The sequence below is a fragment of the Tachyglossus aculeatus genome, chromosome 11 (assembly GCF_015852505.1).
Source record: "Tachyglossus aculeatus isolate mTacAcu1 chromosome 11, mTacAcu1.pri, whole genome shotgun sequence".
Lineage (NCBI taxonomy): Eukaryota > Metazoa > Chordata > Mammalia > Monotremata > Tachyglossidae > Tachyglossus > Tachyglossus aculeatus.
In genome coordinates, this window is record NC_052076.1 from 60,862,801 (window position 1) to 60,879,378 (window position 16,578).

A 16,578-nucleotide genomic window follows, 5' to 3' on the forward strand; every position below is an offset into this window, starting at 1 on the left:
CATAGTAAGCGCTTAACAAATGCTATCATTATTATTATTAGTGTAACCTCCCCAGTGCTTAGAGCGGTGCTTTGCACATAGAAAGCGCTTAATAAACGCCACTATTATTATTATTATTATTATTATTAAATCGGCAACAGAGGGAGACGGCCCCTACTCAACCCCGGGCTCTCAGGCTAGAAAGGGGGGGGGGCCAGGCGTCCATACCGTCAGGATAAAAGGAATTAGAGCGATATGGCCAGCATTAATAAAATCAACAGGCATCGTGACATCTTTGGGGGGGGGGGGTTGGGGTTTCTGCTTAGCTCACCCACCTGGTCGTGAGTTGGCGACGGTCCCTCGTCGGTCCTCCGGCCACCAAATAAAGGAATAAAAGAATAAAATAAATCCCCCAGATGGAGGGGGGCCGAGGGGGGGGGGGCCTGGCAAGAATCCCTGCTGAAGGGCCTCACATTGTTTCTCGGGGGGGGGGGGGCGAAAATAATAATAATACTAAACGCTTAGCGCAGTGCTCTGCACATAGGAAGCGCTCAGTCAATACGATTGATGATGATAAAAGGCAGGGGAGGACCCCCCCCCCCCCCCAACCTCAATCACAGTGCTCCGCTCACGGTAGGCGCTCGATAAATACGATGGAATGAATGAATGAATGAAATGGCGGGAGGGGACTGAGGAGATGAGGGAGGGAGGGAGGGCGGGGAGGGGCAGGCTCTGGGCAACGCTGGGAAAACTGGGGGGAGGAGGAGGGAAAGGGAAGGGAAAAGAGGAAGCAGGAGGAGGGAGGGGGAAGGGGAAGGGGAAAGGGGCTGGGCCGCCGCCGCCGCCGCCACCCAGCAAGGAGCCCGTGGGCCGAACGGCCGCCCGCCGTCCCGCGCGCTCCGCCCGGCGCGCGCCTCACGTGGCGCGCGCGTGCGCGCCGCCCCCGCCCCCTTTCCCCCCGCGGGCCGCGCGCACGCGCGCGCCCGCCAGGACGCAGCGAAGCGTCGGCACGTGGAGAAGGCCGGGGCGGGGGAGGGGGGGCCGCCCCGCCCCCGCAGGGCCCCCAGAAGCCACCGCGCCCGGGCCCGGGGGGAGGGGGGAGGAGGGAGGAGGAGTGGGAGAGGGAGAGAAGGAAGGGGGAGAGGAGAAGGGGGGTACAGAGAGGAGAAGGGGGAGAGGGGAAGAGGAGAAGGGAGGAGAGAGAAGAAGGGGAAGAGGTGGAGAGGGGGTAGAAAGAGAAGAAGGGGGAGAGGGGGAGGAAGAGAAGAAGGAAGGAGAGAGAAGAAGGGGAAGAGGTAGAGAAGGAGGGGGAAGAGAAGAAGGGGGTGGGGGAGAGAGAGAAAGGGGGAGAGGGAGAGAAGGAGGGGGAGGGAAGGGGAGAAGGAAGGAGAGAGAAGAAGGGGGAGAGGGAGAGGAGGAGGGGGAGAGGGGGGAGAGAGAGAAGAAGGGGGAGAGGGGAAGAGAAGAAGGGAGGGGGGAGGGGGAGAAGGAGGGGGAGAGGAGGAGAGAAGAAGGGAGGGGGGAGGGGGGAGAGAGAGAAGAAGGGGAAGAGGGAGAGAAGAAGGGAGGGGGAAGAGGTAGAGAAGGAGGGGGAGAGGAGAAGGGGGGAGAGAGAGAGAAGAAGGCGGAGAGGTAGAGAAGGAGGGGGAGAGGAGAAGGGGGTAGAGAGAGAAGATGGGGGAGGGGGAGAGGAGAAGGGGAAGAGGTAGAGAAGGAGGGGGGAGAGGAGGAGGAGAGAAGAAGGGAGAGGGGGAGAGAAGAAGGGAGAGGAGGAGGAGAGAAGAAGGGAGAGGGGGAGAGAAGAAGGGAGAGAGAGAAAAAGGGGAAGAGGTAGAGAAGAAGGGAGACGGAGGGAAGAAGTAGAGAAGGAGGGGGGAGAGGGGGAGAGATCAGTGCTTAGAACAGTGCTTTGCACGTAGTAAGTGCTTAATAAATGCCATCGTTATTTTATTATTAAGGAGGGGAAGAGGGAGAGAAGGAGGGGGGAGAGGGAGAGAAGGAGGAAGAAGGGGAAGAAGTAGGGAAGGAGGGGGGAGGGGGAGAGAAGATGGGAGAGAGAGAAAAAGGGGAAGAGGTAGAGAAGAAGGGAGAGGGAGAGAAGAAGGGGAAGAAATAGAGAAGGGGGGAGGGGGAGAGAGGAGAAGGGGGAGAGGGAGAGAGATCGGCGCTTAGAACAGTGATTTGCACATAGTAAGTGCTTAATAAATGCCATCATTATTTTATTATTAAGGAGGGGAAGAGGTAGAGAAGGAGGGGGGAGGGGGAGAGAAGAAGAGAGAAGGAGGGGGGAGAGAAGAAGAGAGAAGGAGGGGGGAGAGGGAGAGAAGAAGAGAGAAGGAGGGGGGAGAGGGAGAGAAGAAGAGAGGAGGGGGAGAGAAGAAGAGAGAAGGAGGGGGGAGAGGGAGAGAAGGAGGGGGAGAGAAGAAGAGAGAAGGAGTGGGGAGGGGGAGAGAAGGAGGGGGAGAGAAGAAGGGGAAGAAGTAGAGAAGGAGGGGAAGAAGTAGAGAAGGAGGGGGAGAGAAGGAGGGGAGAGGGGAAGAGAAGTAGCGGGGAGAGGGAGAAAGGAGAGGGAGAGAAGGAGGGGAAGGGGGAGTGAAGAAGGGAAAGGAGGAGAGAGGAAGGGAGAAGAAGGGGGTAGAGAAAGAAGGAGGGGAGGTGGAGAGAAGAAGGTGGAGGGGAGAGAAGAAGGGAGGAGAGAAGACGGAGATTGAGACTGCCCCATCCACCCTGCCTCTCCTTCTCCTCCAGGCAGGAGCCACAGAGGGGAAGAGGGAGTGGTGATGGAAGAGGTTTAGGTAGGTACGTCTTGGGAGCACCTGGAGAGAAGGAAAATCATTTAAAAGCATAAAGTTCTAGATCTACCTCGGAAAGTAGCTTGGCAGTGGGAAACTTTAGGCTAAATTTCCACAGAAGCTGATTCCTTTCCAGGCTATAAATATAGCCACACAGTGTAGGTATGTATGGGTTGAAGAAGGGGAGAGGTGCAATCTCCTCTCGGTACTAAATCAGTCAGTATTTATTGAGCACTTACTGTACTAAACACTTGGGAGAATACAATAAAGTTGGTAAATGTGATCCCGGTTCGCTAAAATAAATGACAGAGAGGGGAAATGGGAGAGTAGAGGGGTATAATAATAATAATTATGGTATTTGTTAAGCGCTTACTATGTGCCAGGCCCAGCTCTAAGCGCTGGGATGGATACCAGCAAATCGGGTTGGACACAGCCCTTGTCGCAAATGGGGCTCACAATTTCAATCCCCGGTTTACAGATGAGGTAACTGAGGCACAGAGAAGTTAAATGACTTACCCAGAGTCACACAGCAGACAGGTGGTGGAGCTGGAATTGGAACCCATGACCCGACTCCCAGGCCCACATTCAATCCGCTATGCCATGCTGCTTCTCAACGTAGCATGCTGTTGTGACTGTTGTTTAGCGTGGAATAGGTTACTGGGGTAAAATTAGGTATATTAGGAAAATCTGGATGGATTATGTAGGCCTGTGGATGCTTGGTTTGTGCTAAGCGCTTAGTACAGTGCTTTGCACACAGTAAGCGCTCAATAAATACGATTGAATGAATGAGAAGAATGTTAAGTAGCTTATTCTTTCATTCCCTCATATTTGTTGAGCGCTTACTGTGTGCAGAGCACTGTACTAAGTACTGTGTTCACTCTAAGCACCTGAGAGACTACAATAAAACAATATAATAGACACTCATGTCTACTAATTCTATAGGATTCACTCAACTGTATTTATTGAGCATTTACAATATCCCCCATTACGTATCCCCCATCAGATTATGAGTAGTTGGTGATATTTATTGAGCATTTACTATGTGCAGAGCACTGTACTAAGCACTTGGGAGACTAAGATACAACAGTATAACAGACACTCATGTCTACTAATTCTATAGGATTCATTCAATTGTATTTATTGAGCGTTTACAATATCCCCCATTAGATTATAAGTAGTCAGTGATATTTATTGAGCACTTACTATGTGCAGAGCACTGTACTAAGCACTTGGGAGACTAAGATACAACAGTATAACAGACACTCATGTCTACTAATTCTATAGGATTCATTCAATTGTATTTATTGAGCGCTTACAATATCCCCCATTACATATCCCCCGTTAGATTATAAGTAGTCAGTGATATTTATTGAGCACTTACTATGTGCAGAGCACTTCGGAGACTAAGATACAACAGTATAACAGACACTCATGTCTACTAATTCCATAGGATTCATTCAATTGTATTTATTGAGCACTTACAATATCCCCCATTACATATCCCCCATTAGATAAGTAGTCAGCGATATTTATTGAGCACTTACTATGTGCAGAGCACTGTACTAAGCACTTGGGAGACTAAGATACAACAGTATAACAGACACTCATGTCTGCTAATTCTATAGGATTCATTCAGTTGTATTTATTGAGTGCTTACTGTACTAAGTACAGTATTAAGTATTAAGTACAGTACTAAGTATTGAGCACTGTACTAAGTTCTCGGGAGAGTATACTATAACAATAAACAGATATATTCCCTGCCATAATGAGCTACCAAGACCTTAGCATGGACCTCACAACATGAGCTCAGAAAATGGTATTTATTGGGGCAAAAACAGGCCACTCTAAGGTATAATTGGAAGGAGAGTGCAGACATATTTCCATCATGGGCAGTGTTTTTTGGAGTGGGTGTTGGGCTACTGTCTAGGCTCAGGTTCCCTGTATCAGGGTAATATCCGTCTTGCCATCTAGACTGTAAACTTTTTATGGGCGGGGAACACGTAAGCTAATTCATTTGTATCGTACTCCTCCAAGTGCTTAGTACAGTGCTCCGCACATGATAAGTGCTTAATAAATATGATCAATTGATCAACAGTGAATGAATGTGGAAAAAATGCCGAGTTTTCATGTCCTGGTGTAGCTGAACAAACTAAGAACATCTGAGTAAAGGAGTGTTAGGAGAATGCAGGAGGAACTGGTTCAGCAAATCCTTTGGGACCGGTCTGATTTATTTTTTTTCTCCCTGAGAAGGTTCTCTTTATTTGGTTGGACTCTGCATTTTGCAGTATTGTATGTTGAAATATAGCCCTGCATCAGCGAGATGCCTGCATGGGACTTGAAAGCTGCATAAGAAGTAGGGTCTAGTAACTATCATAGTTTTCATTCTCTGCGGTGCCAGCTTATAGAGATTTTCAGGGTGATTGGGAGTGAGTTATTTTCACCTGTGTATCTTGCTTTTTCCATATACAAAGTGGGGATATCTGGCATTTACTTGCTTTCTTCTAGACTGTGAGCCCGTTGTTGGGTAGGGACCGTCTCTATATGTTGCCAACGTGTACTTCCTAAGCACTTAGTACAGTGCTCTGCACACAGTAGGCACTCAATAAATACGATTGGATGAATGAATGAATGAATGAAGGTTTGGTCAGACTAATGAAACATGGAGAGTTATATGAAAAAACCCCATGAAAGATTTCTAGAATGCATTTGGGTTTGTTTTTTTTTTTTCAGTATCATCTGGGTGTCTGAAAGAAGAAAAAAGGTCTTCCTATCTTTACCCAAGAAAGGGTACAGGTGACTACAAGCAGGGCTTCTTTTCCCCCCACTTTTTTGAGGACAATGACTCTCCAGTCTCTATTAGTGGATTTTCCTTCGGGGTCAAAGCTGACACATTCCAACAGGAACCTCCCAATTAAACTGTGTATTACATCAGCTGTTCCAGGACACTGTGAAAAGAAATCTTAATATAAATGTCGTCATGGAATTTGTTAAGCACTTATTAGGTGCCGGGGACTGTTTTAAGCACTGGTGTAGATGCAAGTTAATCAGTCAAGTAGGAGAGGGAACAGGTATTGAATCCCCATTTAACAGTTGGGGAAACGGAGGCACAGAAAATTGAAATGACTTGCCCAAGGTCACACAGCAGGCAAGTCGGGGAGCTGAAATTAGAACCCAGCTCCTCGGGCTCCCGGGCCTGTGCTTTATCTGCTAGGCCCCATTGCTTCCCCCTCATTTAATTGTGACTAACCTGTCTGTCTTCTCCCTTGAATCTTTTTGCCCTTCTCACCTCTTCTTGTATAATTCCCACCTACACCACTCTCTTACACTGCCAATGTTCTAATTGCTTCACATTATACTTTTGAATGAATGCAGTAATGATTGATAAGTGATTGAATTAAAGTGGATTGTAATTACACTGCCATTGGATCACTGCCAACTGTCCTAATTCTGAGATCTTGACACATTTACTTACAGTCCAAGAATTCTGAATTCTCCAGCCAGGAAGTCTCCGACTGGTCAGGAAAAACTAGATTGATTTTCCTAATGTGATTTTTCTTCCTTATAAATCTGGCGTGAACACAACAGGTGTCTGACCAATCTGGAAGCGGGATCCTTGCCTGTTTTTAGAATCATTTATGGGAAAAGAAATGAGACTTTCAGTCAGGAATACCTGTGCTGCTAACTCCCTAGAATCCAGTCATTTATTGTGGCTATTACTGCTAATCTACTGCTGAGCTGGATTAGCTTTTAATCATATTTGTAATCAGTCCTTTTAGACTGTGAGCCCACTGTTGGGTAGGGACTGTCTCTATATGTTGCCAATTTGTACTTCCCAAGCGCTTAGTACAGTGCTCTGCACATAGTAAGTGCTCAATAAATACGATTGATGATGATGATTTGTAAAATGATTTGACTAAAATAGCCCTGTTTCAGCTAATAACAAGTGATCAGCTTGCTTAGGGGATTAATGATGGGACAGTGAGTCTTTAAATCTTGTTTCTTAAGTCTGAACAGGGTGCCTGGACCTGAAAGTTATCACTGTGGCTCTCTGGTTGGATGTTTGCACTGTAAACCCAGCAGGAGTCCTAGAAATAGGCAATCCACCCTTCTTTTAATACTTACCTTCATCAACATAAATTGATGCCTTTGTCACAGCAACAGTTAAAAAGATCAGAGATTGGGGTGGGAGGGTGAAGTTGGAATTTCCCCTTTTACTCCTCAGAACTCCTCCGCGTAGTTAACGGTTGAATGCTTACAGTGTATTTTCCCGGTGAATTGATAGAAAACTTTTGGCTTCTAGTTTTTGCTTTTCAAAATGGGCAGACTATGTTTTATTTGAGATCTACTGTCAAGTTTAGAGTTTGTTGAAATGAAGGTGAATTAAGTCTCCCCCACCCCCAAACTGCAAATTCCCTCCTTCTCCCCACTTGCCATTTGCTGCTAAATGGGTAGGCACTGGGAAGATTTTTTATTTATTTATTTATTTTACTTGTACATATCTATTCTATTTATTTTATTTTGTTAGTATGTTTGGTTTTGTTCTCTGTCTCCCCCTTTTAGACTGTGAGCCCACTGTTGAGTAGGGACTGTCTCTATATGTTGCCAATTTGTACTTCCCAAGCGCTTAGTACAGTGCTCTGCACATAGTAAGCGCTCAATAAATACGATTGATGATGATGATTTTGTGACTGTTTTGACCAGGGATGGCCCTGACTGGAGCAACGAGTAGCTCTGTGATACACAGTCAGTTCTGTATTGTTACTCGTCATGTTTGGAGAGCACAATGTTGAGGAATTCGAAGCAGCTTGGCCTTGTGGCTAGAGCATGGAGCTGGGAGTCCGAAGGTCATGGGTTCTAATCCTGCTTCACCACTTAATAATAATAATAATAATGGCATTTGTTAAGCGCTTACTATGTGCAGAGCACTGTTCTAAGCGCTGGTGGGGATACAAGGTGATCAAGTTGTCCCACATGGGGCTCACAGTCTTAATCCCCGTTTTACAGATGAGGTAACTGAGGCTCAGAGAAGTTAAGTGACTTGCCCAAGGTCACACAGCAGACATGTGGCGGAGTTGCTGTGTAAACTTGGGCAGGTCACTTCACTTCTCTTCACTTTTCCAGTGCTTCGTACAGTACCCGGCACAGAGTAAGCACTCAACAGTCCCACAATTATTATTCTCTGTGCCTCAGTTACCTCATCTGTAAAATGGGGATTAATTAAGACTGTGAGCCCCATGTGGGACAGAGACTATGTCCAACCTGATTATCTTGTATCTAACCCAGTGCTTGGCACATAGTAAGCGCTTAACAAATATCATAATAATAACAACTATTATGATGATGATGATGCCTGGAAATGGTTTAGTGAATGTGAAGCAGTATGACCTAGTGGAAAGACCACAGGCATGGTTGTCAGAGGCCCTGAGTTCTAATCGTGGCCCCCCCCCACTTGCCTGCTGTGTGACTTTGGGTCTCGTGACTTCTCTGCACCTCAGTTTACTCATCTGTAAAACGGGGCTCAAATACCTGTTTTTCCTTCTACTTAGACTGTGAGCCCATGGGGGATGGGGACTAGGTCCAATCTGATTATGTTGTTCCTAATCCAGTGTTTAGTTCAGTGCTTGCTACATAGTAAGCATTTAACAAATGCCATTATTATGATAAGGATTATTATTACACACACGGCATCAGTCTCAGTGTGAGTAGTATAATATGACATTTCATGACTGGGGTTCTTCAAGAACACCGTATCCGGCCTGATGAACTTGCATCTTCCCCGGCGCTTAGAATAGGGCCTGACGTCTAGCAAGTGCTTAACAAATATCATAAAACAAAAACAAAATCACAACCCTATATATAGTTCTGCAGTGCTTCTCTTCTTGTCGTCATTATTGAATTGTTTAGGGTGCATCTTTCTAGTTCCTTCTTCTTGGGTCTGTCTTCCATCCTCCACCTTTTACGACGTGAGCATCCTGCGGGCCAACGATTGTGCCTGGTTCCCTTAGCGTAGAGTTGTCCTTTGGTAAGAAGACATTGCTGTGGTTAGGAAGTTCAAGAACGTGCTACTAAGTGTGTTGCAAACACATGAGAAGCATGTGTCCATGCAATGTTGTACTTTTTCAGGCTCTGTATTTGGAGGGATCTTTGCTCAGATTCCAAGGATGAAGAGGGGAAAGGTATAGACTAGCAGCTGCAGGACGTACGCTTGAGTTTCTTTGTAGTGGTGGCGATGCTTTGTACTAACCTCTTTCTGACTCTCTCTGTTTCATTCAAATTCCCACCACCCCCAATATCTCTTTCCTCCACCCAACTGCCTCACAGCATGCATTGCAAAGCAGCTGTCAGGAGAAGCACGTAGGATAGTGCTCCACTCACAGTAAGCGCTCAATAAAGTCCATCGATTGTTATCAGGTACCATTTAGAGTCATGGAGCAGAAGGACTCTGAGACAGCCTTAGCAACAAAATACCAGGAGCACTTAGTACAGTTGTTTGCCCAGTAATTGTCAGCAATAAAAATTGATGTGGAAATCAATTTTTCATGTTTGTTGCGAGTTTGGACTCCTTCCACTAATTTTGAGGAAGGATAGTTTGGTATCTTTTAAACTAATGTAAATCAGGTGATAAAAAACTCAAACCCTGGGGCTTCTGGTATTATAAATTCACCCACACTACCCAGGAGGGTAAAAAATTTCAGAGGGACAGTATTATCTGATGAATGGAGCACTTGGAGTGACTACTTGAAGTAATTACTCCACTGAATGTGATGCACTTATTTCTAAAATATTTTTGTTCTGCCCATTAGACGGGTTTTGCTGCTATTGCATACTTCCAAATGCTTAGTACAGCACCTAGCATTAAGTAGGCACTTGGAAAATGCCTTTGATTGATTGATTGGAGGAGTCCAACATATGTTCCCTACTCCCAAGGAGCTGACGATCTGAAAGAGAAAGTTTCAATCTCGCCGTATGATCTTGGCCACATTTCAATCTTCGTAAAATGGGCAAGATCACAGTTATCTAGATACTGTTTGCAGTGCCAGTTATATTAACATAGTGCTTCACTTCATTGAAAGCTCATTTTTTATTGAGTACAAATTCATGAGAAGGGAGCTGGGGGAAAAGTGTATAAAACAAATGGAAGGAAAGAGGAATCTGGGCCCAATCAAAGTTCATCTTGGGTGGTTCAAGACCCAGATTTTTCTAATGATAATAATAATGATATTAAGTGCTTACTATGTGCCAGCCACTGTATTAAACACGGGTGGATGCAAACAAGTAATAATAATAATTGTGGTATTTGTTAAGCTCTTACTGTGTGCCAAGCACTGTACTAAGTGCTGGGGTGGATACAAGCAAATCGGGTTGGACACAGTCCCCGTCCCTCTTGAGGCTCACAGTCTTAATCCCCATTTTGCAGATGGGGTAACTGAGGTCCAGAGAAGTGAAGTGAGTAGCCCAAGGCCACATAGCAGACAAGTGGTGGAGCGGCATTAGAACTCATGACCTTCTGACTCGCAGGCCCGTGCTCTATCCATTATCATTTTTTTATAATGGCATTTATTAAGCGCTTGCTATGTGCAAAGCACTGTTCTAAGCGCTGGGGAGGTTGCAAGGTCATCAGGTTGTCCCACGGGGGGCTCCCAGTCTTAATCCCCATCAGATGAGGGAACTGAGGCCCAGAGAAGTTAAGTGACTTGCCCGAAGTCACCCAGCTGCCAACTGGCGGAGCCGGGATTTGAACCCACGACCTCTGACTGCCAAGGCCGGGCTTTTTCCGCTGAGCCACGCTGCTTCTCATTACCGCATTACTCCACGTTGCTTCTGTTGCTGTGTTGTTTTCCCTTACCCTGGGAAGGCTTGGAAGGGACAGAAACCTGAGGAAGAAGAAATTTGGAAGAAAGCAGACTAGAGAAAGTAAAAAGGCAAACTTCCTTCTGCCTCGTTCCTTTGCTGTGCTTCTAGTCCGGAGCGCCTGGGCATGGTAGCCGGGTTGCCGAGAGCCCAGTAAGTATTGTTATAAAGTTACTCTCACCAAGAGATGGTCGATGTGAAGAAAGGAGAGTTGGGAGAACGCTACTAATCTGTAAGGCGCCCCCAAATCCAAGCTTCTTTGACTGGAGAGCCTCCCAGTTTTATGTTCTGTGTATATTGATCATCATCATCAATCGTATTTATTGAGCGCTTACTGTGTGCAGAGCACTGTACTAAGCACTTGGGAAGTACAAATTGGCAACGTATACAGTCCCTACCCAACAGTGGGCTCATCTAGATGGGCCTTCTGGAAGAATTGAAACACTGTTTTTTCACAAATACAATTTCATTGGAAGGAGTTTCACCATGAGCCATCTCTAGAACATCTCCGGGACTTAATTAGTAAATGTGTGTAAGGCGTTTGAGAAAATCAGCTGGAAGGTGCTACGTAAATGCGAATTACAATGTCGGCTCCAAGCTTGGTGACTCCTTAAGTTTTAAAAACAAAGATCTCTATTGGTGGAGAGATAATGCTGCGAGTCCATTTTCTCTCTCACACCTTACTAATGTTAAACTAATTTTTGGAAGCGGCTAGCCGCACAATTTATAACCCACCTCTTTAAATTTATATTGAAAAAAGTCTCCAGAATGTGAGCTCTTGACTCATTCATTCGATCGTATTTATTGAGCGTTTACTGTGTGCAGAGCACTGTACTAAGCACTTGGGAAGTACAAGTTGGCAACATATAGAGACAGTCCCTACCCAAAAACAGTCTCATCTATCCTCTGCCTGGAATGCCCTGCTCTGAAAAGCTTTCCTCAAAAAATCTTTCCTTTCCAAAAGCTATTTCAGTGTGCGTGTGTTGTTCAGTTACTCAGCTATTTCATACTGACATACTTATACTCCTACCCATTAAATCCTTATTTTTCCTCCTGATCGCCCTATTTGTAAGTAATTTCTGTTTATATTCCTCCATTAACATGTAAGATGCTTGAGGGCAGGAATGACATCTACTTTTTAAAATGTTCATCAAGTACCTGGTACAGTGTATTTTACACAGTGTGCTCTCAATAATACTGGCTATTTTGAAGCTGGCGTGGGGGTGATGCCATTTTATCTGATGTAATTTTATTTGATTTGATTTACAGGGGACTACCCCTAGGTCTTCAAAAGATAACGTGCTAGTTTCCTTTAAATAGTGATTACTCCAGTGATGATAACAGTGATTACCCCAGTGATGATAATCAATCAATGGTATTTATTGAGCACTTAATGTGTGCAGAATACTGTATTAAGTGCTAATAATAGAAAGAACCAATACCACCCCCCCGAGAAGCAACATTTCCTAATGGTTAAAGCAAGGAGTCAGAAAGACGTGGGTTCTAATCCTGGCCCTGCCACTTGTCTGCTCTGTGACCTTGGCTAAGTCACTTCACTTCTCTGGGCCTCAGTTACCTCCTCTGTAAAATGGGGATTAAGACTGTGAGCCCCAAGTGGGACAGGGACTATGTCCAGCCTGATTAGCTTGTGTCTACCCCAGTGCTTAGTATATTGCCGGGCACATAGTCAGTGCTTAAAAAATGCCACAGAAATTTAAAAAACCCACCAAAGCAAAAAAAAACAAAACTTTTACTGAATGTGATGAGAGAGGAAGGGTGACATATTTGGGGTTGGCATGATAGCCGATCTTGCAGTTGTAGTATGGCAGTCCTAATCTTTTCTCTACTTATTTATTTACTCTATTTATTTATTTATTTTACCTGTACATTTCTATCCTACTTATTTTATTTTGTTGGTATGTTTGGTTCTGTTCTCTGTCTCCCCCTTTTAGACTGTGAGCCCACTGGTGGGTAGGGACTGTCTCTATGTGATGCCAATTTGTACTTCCCAAGCGCTTAGTACAGTCCTCTGCACATAGTAAGCGCTCAATAAATACGATTGATTGATTGATTGATTGATTGATTTTCTGTATGCTGAACACAGCAGTCCAAAGATAAGTGGAATGGGATGTCTAATTCCAAAGCATGGAAGCGTTACAAAGTGGTGGCTAAAGTGGGGGGTTAGAACTCTTTACCACCACTCTACTCTCTCCTGAAAATAGATAGCCCATCCAATAGAAAGTCAAAAGTTACTGGGGAGTGCCAAGAAGAAAAAAAAGGATAAAATACAAAGACTAAAACTAACCTACTAAAACCTTTGCTATTCAGTAACTGATAATTCAGTTGTACCCATTCAATTGTATTTATTTGTGCGCTTATTGGGTGCAGTGTATTGAGAAGGAGTACTGCCTGGTGGCTAGAGCACGGGCCTGGGGGTCAGAAAGACTTGGGTTCTAATCCCGGATCTACCACTTGTCCGCTTGGTGACCTTGGGTAAGTCACTTCACTTCTCGGGTGCCGCAGCGCCCATCTGTAAAACGGGGATTGAGGCTGTGAGCGCCATGTGGGACAGGGACCGTGTCCAATCCGATTTGCTTGTATTCACCCCAGCGCTTAGTACTTTCATTCATTCATCATTCATCCAATCATTTATTGAGCACTTCCTGTGTTCAGAGCACTGTACTAAGCACTTGGGAGAGTACGTATAACAATAAACAGATTGCCACCTACGAGCTTACGGTTAGAGTTTACAGTTAAACAGAGTTAGACAGAATTTAATATACACAAATAAATCAATTGCCTGGCACACGGTAAGCACTTAACAAATACCACTATTATTATTATTATTTGTTATGAAGGTGGAATCTTTAAATACAGCTTCTTTTGCTGGCCAGTGTCGGACCTAGGGGATAATAATAATAATGATAATAATAACGATGGCATTTATTAAGCGCTTACTATGTGCAAAGCCCTGTTCTAAGCGCTGGGGAGGTTACAAGGTGATCAGGTTGTCCCACAGGGGGTTCACAGTCTTAATCCCCGTTTTTACAGATGAGGTAACTGAAGCCCAGAGAAGTTAAGTGACTTGCCCAGAGTCACACAGCTGACAATTGGCGGAGCCGGGATTTGAACCCATGACCTCTGACTCCGGAGCCCGTGCTCTTTCCACTGAGCCACGCCGGGATGTGACCCAATGACCGTATGAGAGCTCTCTTTTGAGCTCTCTTTTTTAACAGAGCTCCCTTTTAACATTTTTCATTACTGTATAATGTTGCAGTTACCTTTCTATAGTGAAAAAATAATAACCGGAGGATCACAACAAAAGTGACACAAAACCCGAACCCCGCCCCTGTCCTGATTTTAGGTCCGTATTGAGGCTTCCTTATGGACTTGAAAAAGACTTTTCTGCGCCTTTTATTAATAAACAGAACAAGCTGTAGATTGACAGAACTAATTACAGAAAACTGCAGATGGTGTATTTATGAAACTTCAAAGCTAAAAGTAATGAAAATGACTACCACATGCAGAGAATAATCACCCTAAAAGCAGGAGGGAGGATAGGGCAGCTGACAATGCATTGACACGGTTTATAGAATTCGTTGCTTTCTTACGTTACTGGACACCAAGTGTTCGTAAAAAGGCAAAAGTGAACAGCCCTAGCAGTATTTTGGAAATCCCTTGTTAAAGGCTGGTTACTATAGTCCACTGCTGCTGCCTTCTTGCAAATCCACAAGATCACATGTTCCATTTGGAGTAGGAGAAATATATAAATAACTTTGTTTATCGGTTGATGAAACAAATATGGAGACGGGATTATTTATGCGAAGGTGAGCCTACTGCGTAAAAACCCCTAAGCTTAGTTAGATGAAATAGCTGTTTCTAGCTCCCTTTGCAGTCAAGGGCAGAGCCTTTCTTAGGATTCAGTTTCTAAATTCCAGACGGAAACCCGAATTACAGGGCTAATAATCGTAATTGTGGTACTGGTAAGCACTTGCGACGTTCCAGGAACTGTTCTGTGCGCTGCGGTGGATACAAGTAAATTGGATTGGACACAGTCACTGTCCCAGGAAGGGTTCACGGTTTCAACCCCCACTTTATAGATGAGGTAACTGAGGCACAGAGAGGTGAAGGGAAATGCCCAAGGCCACGTAGCAGACAGGTGGTGGAGCTGGGATTAGAACCCGTGACCTTCTGATTCCCAGGCCTGTGCTCCATCCACTTCGCCATGCTGCTGGAAAGACCTCAAATACCATCAGTTCTGCCGTAACACATGCTTCCTTGCATTTTCCAGGCAGAATGCTGTTGTGGAATGAGGGAACGCTCTTCCAACAATGATCATCGTCTGGATACGAAGCAATGTGCTGCTGGAAGAGGTGGCTCTAATATAAGCCTGTGAAAATGGACTCAGCATAACTTGTCTTTAACATTAGGCTCTTCAGGAACACAGTCCTCGAGAGGTAGGAGACTTGTGGGTGGGAAACGTGTCTACCTACTCTGTTGTACTCTCTCAAGCACTTAGTAGAGTTCTGTGCACATAATGAGTGCTCAATAACGACCACTGATGATAACTGACTGCTAAATATATAGCGGTAGATCTGTAAGAAATGGCAAAAAGTTTGAAATGGGCAGAAGCTCGCAGGTCACTCTTTGGTTTTTAATGAGCTCCATATGGGCAAAGGAAGAGGGATTGGGAACACCCACTTTACTTTAGAAGCAGCTTGGCCTAGTAGATAGAGCATGGGCCCGAGAGTCCGAAGGACCTGCATTCTACCCTTGGCTGCTGTGTGACCTTGGGCAAGTCACTTAACTTCTCTGTGCCTCAGTTACCTCATCTGTAAGACCATCAGCTCCACGTAGGTCAGGGACTGTGTCCAACCTGACTAGCTTGTTACTACGCCAGCACTTAGAATGGTGCTTGAAACACAGTAAGCGCTTAACAAATATTATCTTATTTTTAATCGCTGATACCCAGTCAAGAGGCAGCATGCCCTAATGGAAAGAGCACACTCATCTGACTCAGGGGACCTGGGTTCTAATCTCTGCTCTGCCACATACCAGCTGTGTAACCTTGGGCAAATCACTTAACTTCTCTGTGCCTCAGTTCCCTCGTCTGCAAAATGGGGATTCGGTACCTGTTTTCCACCTCCCCAAATTGTGCGCTCCATGCGGGAACTGATTATCCTGTATCTACCTCCATTGCTTAGTGTGGTGAGTGCCTGGTCCGGAATAAGTGCTTAATACCACAATTATTAAGAAGCCTGGAAATCAGAAGGAGCTGGGTTCTAATCCTGACCCTGCCACTCCTCTGCTGTGTGCCTCAGTCACCTCATCGGTAAAATGGGGATTGAGACTATGAGCCCCTTGTAGGACAGGGACTGTGTCTAACCCGATTTGCTTGTGTCCATCCCAGTGCTTAGTACAACACCTGGCACCCAGTGAGCATTTAACAAATACCACAATTATTATTATCGGTATTATAAAATCCCAGAGAAAAGGAGTATATGCTAGGGTTGTTGTTTAACAGTGTTCCCTCCAGGAGAAGCAGGTCTCCCTGTCCCAAGATATCGCACACCTGTTCCCACCTCCCTCACGTCCCATAGGTGGCAAGAGGCATTTAAGGTCGCGGCTGCCAGGAGAAGCAATGGATCTAATGGAAAGAATACGGATCTGGAAGTTAGGGGATAATAATAATAATGATAGCATTTATTGAGCGCTTACTACGTGCAAAGCACTGTTCTAAGCGCTAGGGAGGTTACAAGGTGATCAGGTTGTCCCACGGGGGGCTCACAGTCTTCATCCCCATTTTACAGATGAGGGAACTGAGGCCCAGAGAAGTGAAGTGACTTGCCCGAAGTCACACAGCTGACAAGTGGTGGAGCCGGAATTTGAACCCCTGACCTCTGACTCCAAAGCCCATGCTCTTTCCACTGAGCCACGCTGCTTCTCCGGATCTGGA

The 16,578-nt window shown here is 45.4% G+C and overlaps 1 protein-coding gene across 1 annotated transcript in view; it reads right to left on the reverse strand.

The window, feature by feature from the left end:
• Positions 1 to 416, reverse strand: part of DPY19L3 (dpy-19 like C-mannosyltransferase 3) — an 82,958-nt gene extending 82,542 nt beyond the window's left edge. The window contains exon 1 of the mRNA XM_038753347.1: positions 315 to 416. The gene's annotated coding sequence lies outside the window, so the exon portion shown is untranslated. The remainder of the gene's footprint in view (positions 1 to 314) is intronic.
• Positions 417 to 16,578: the final 16,162 nt, after the last annotated feature.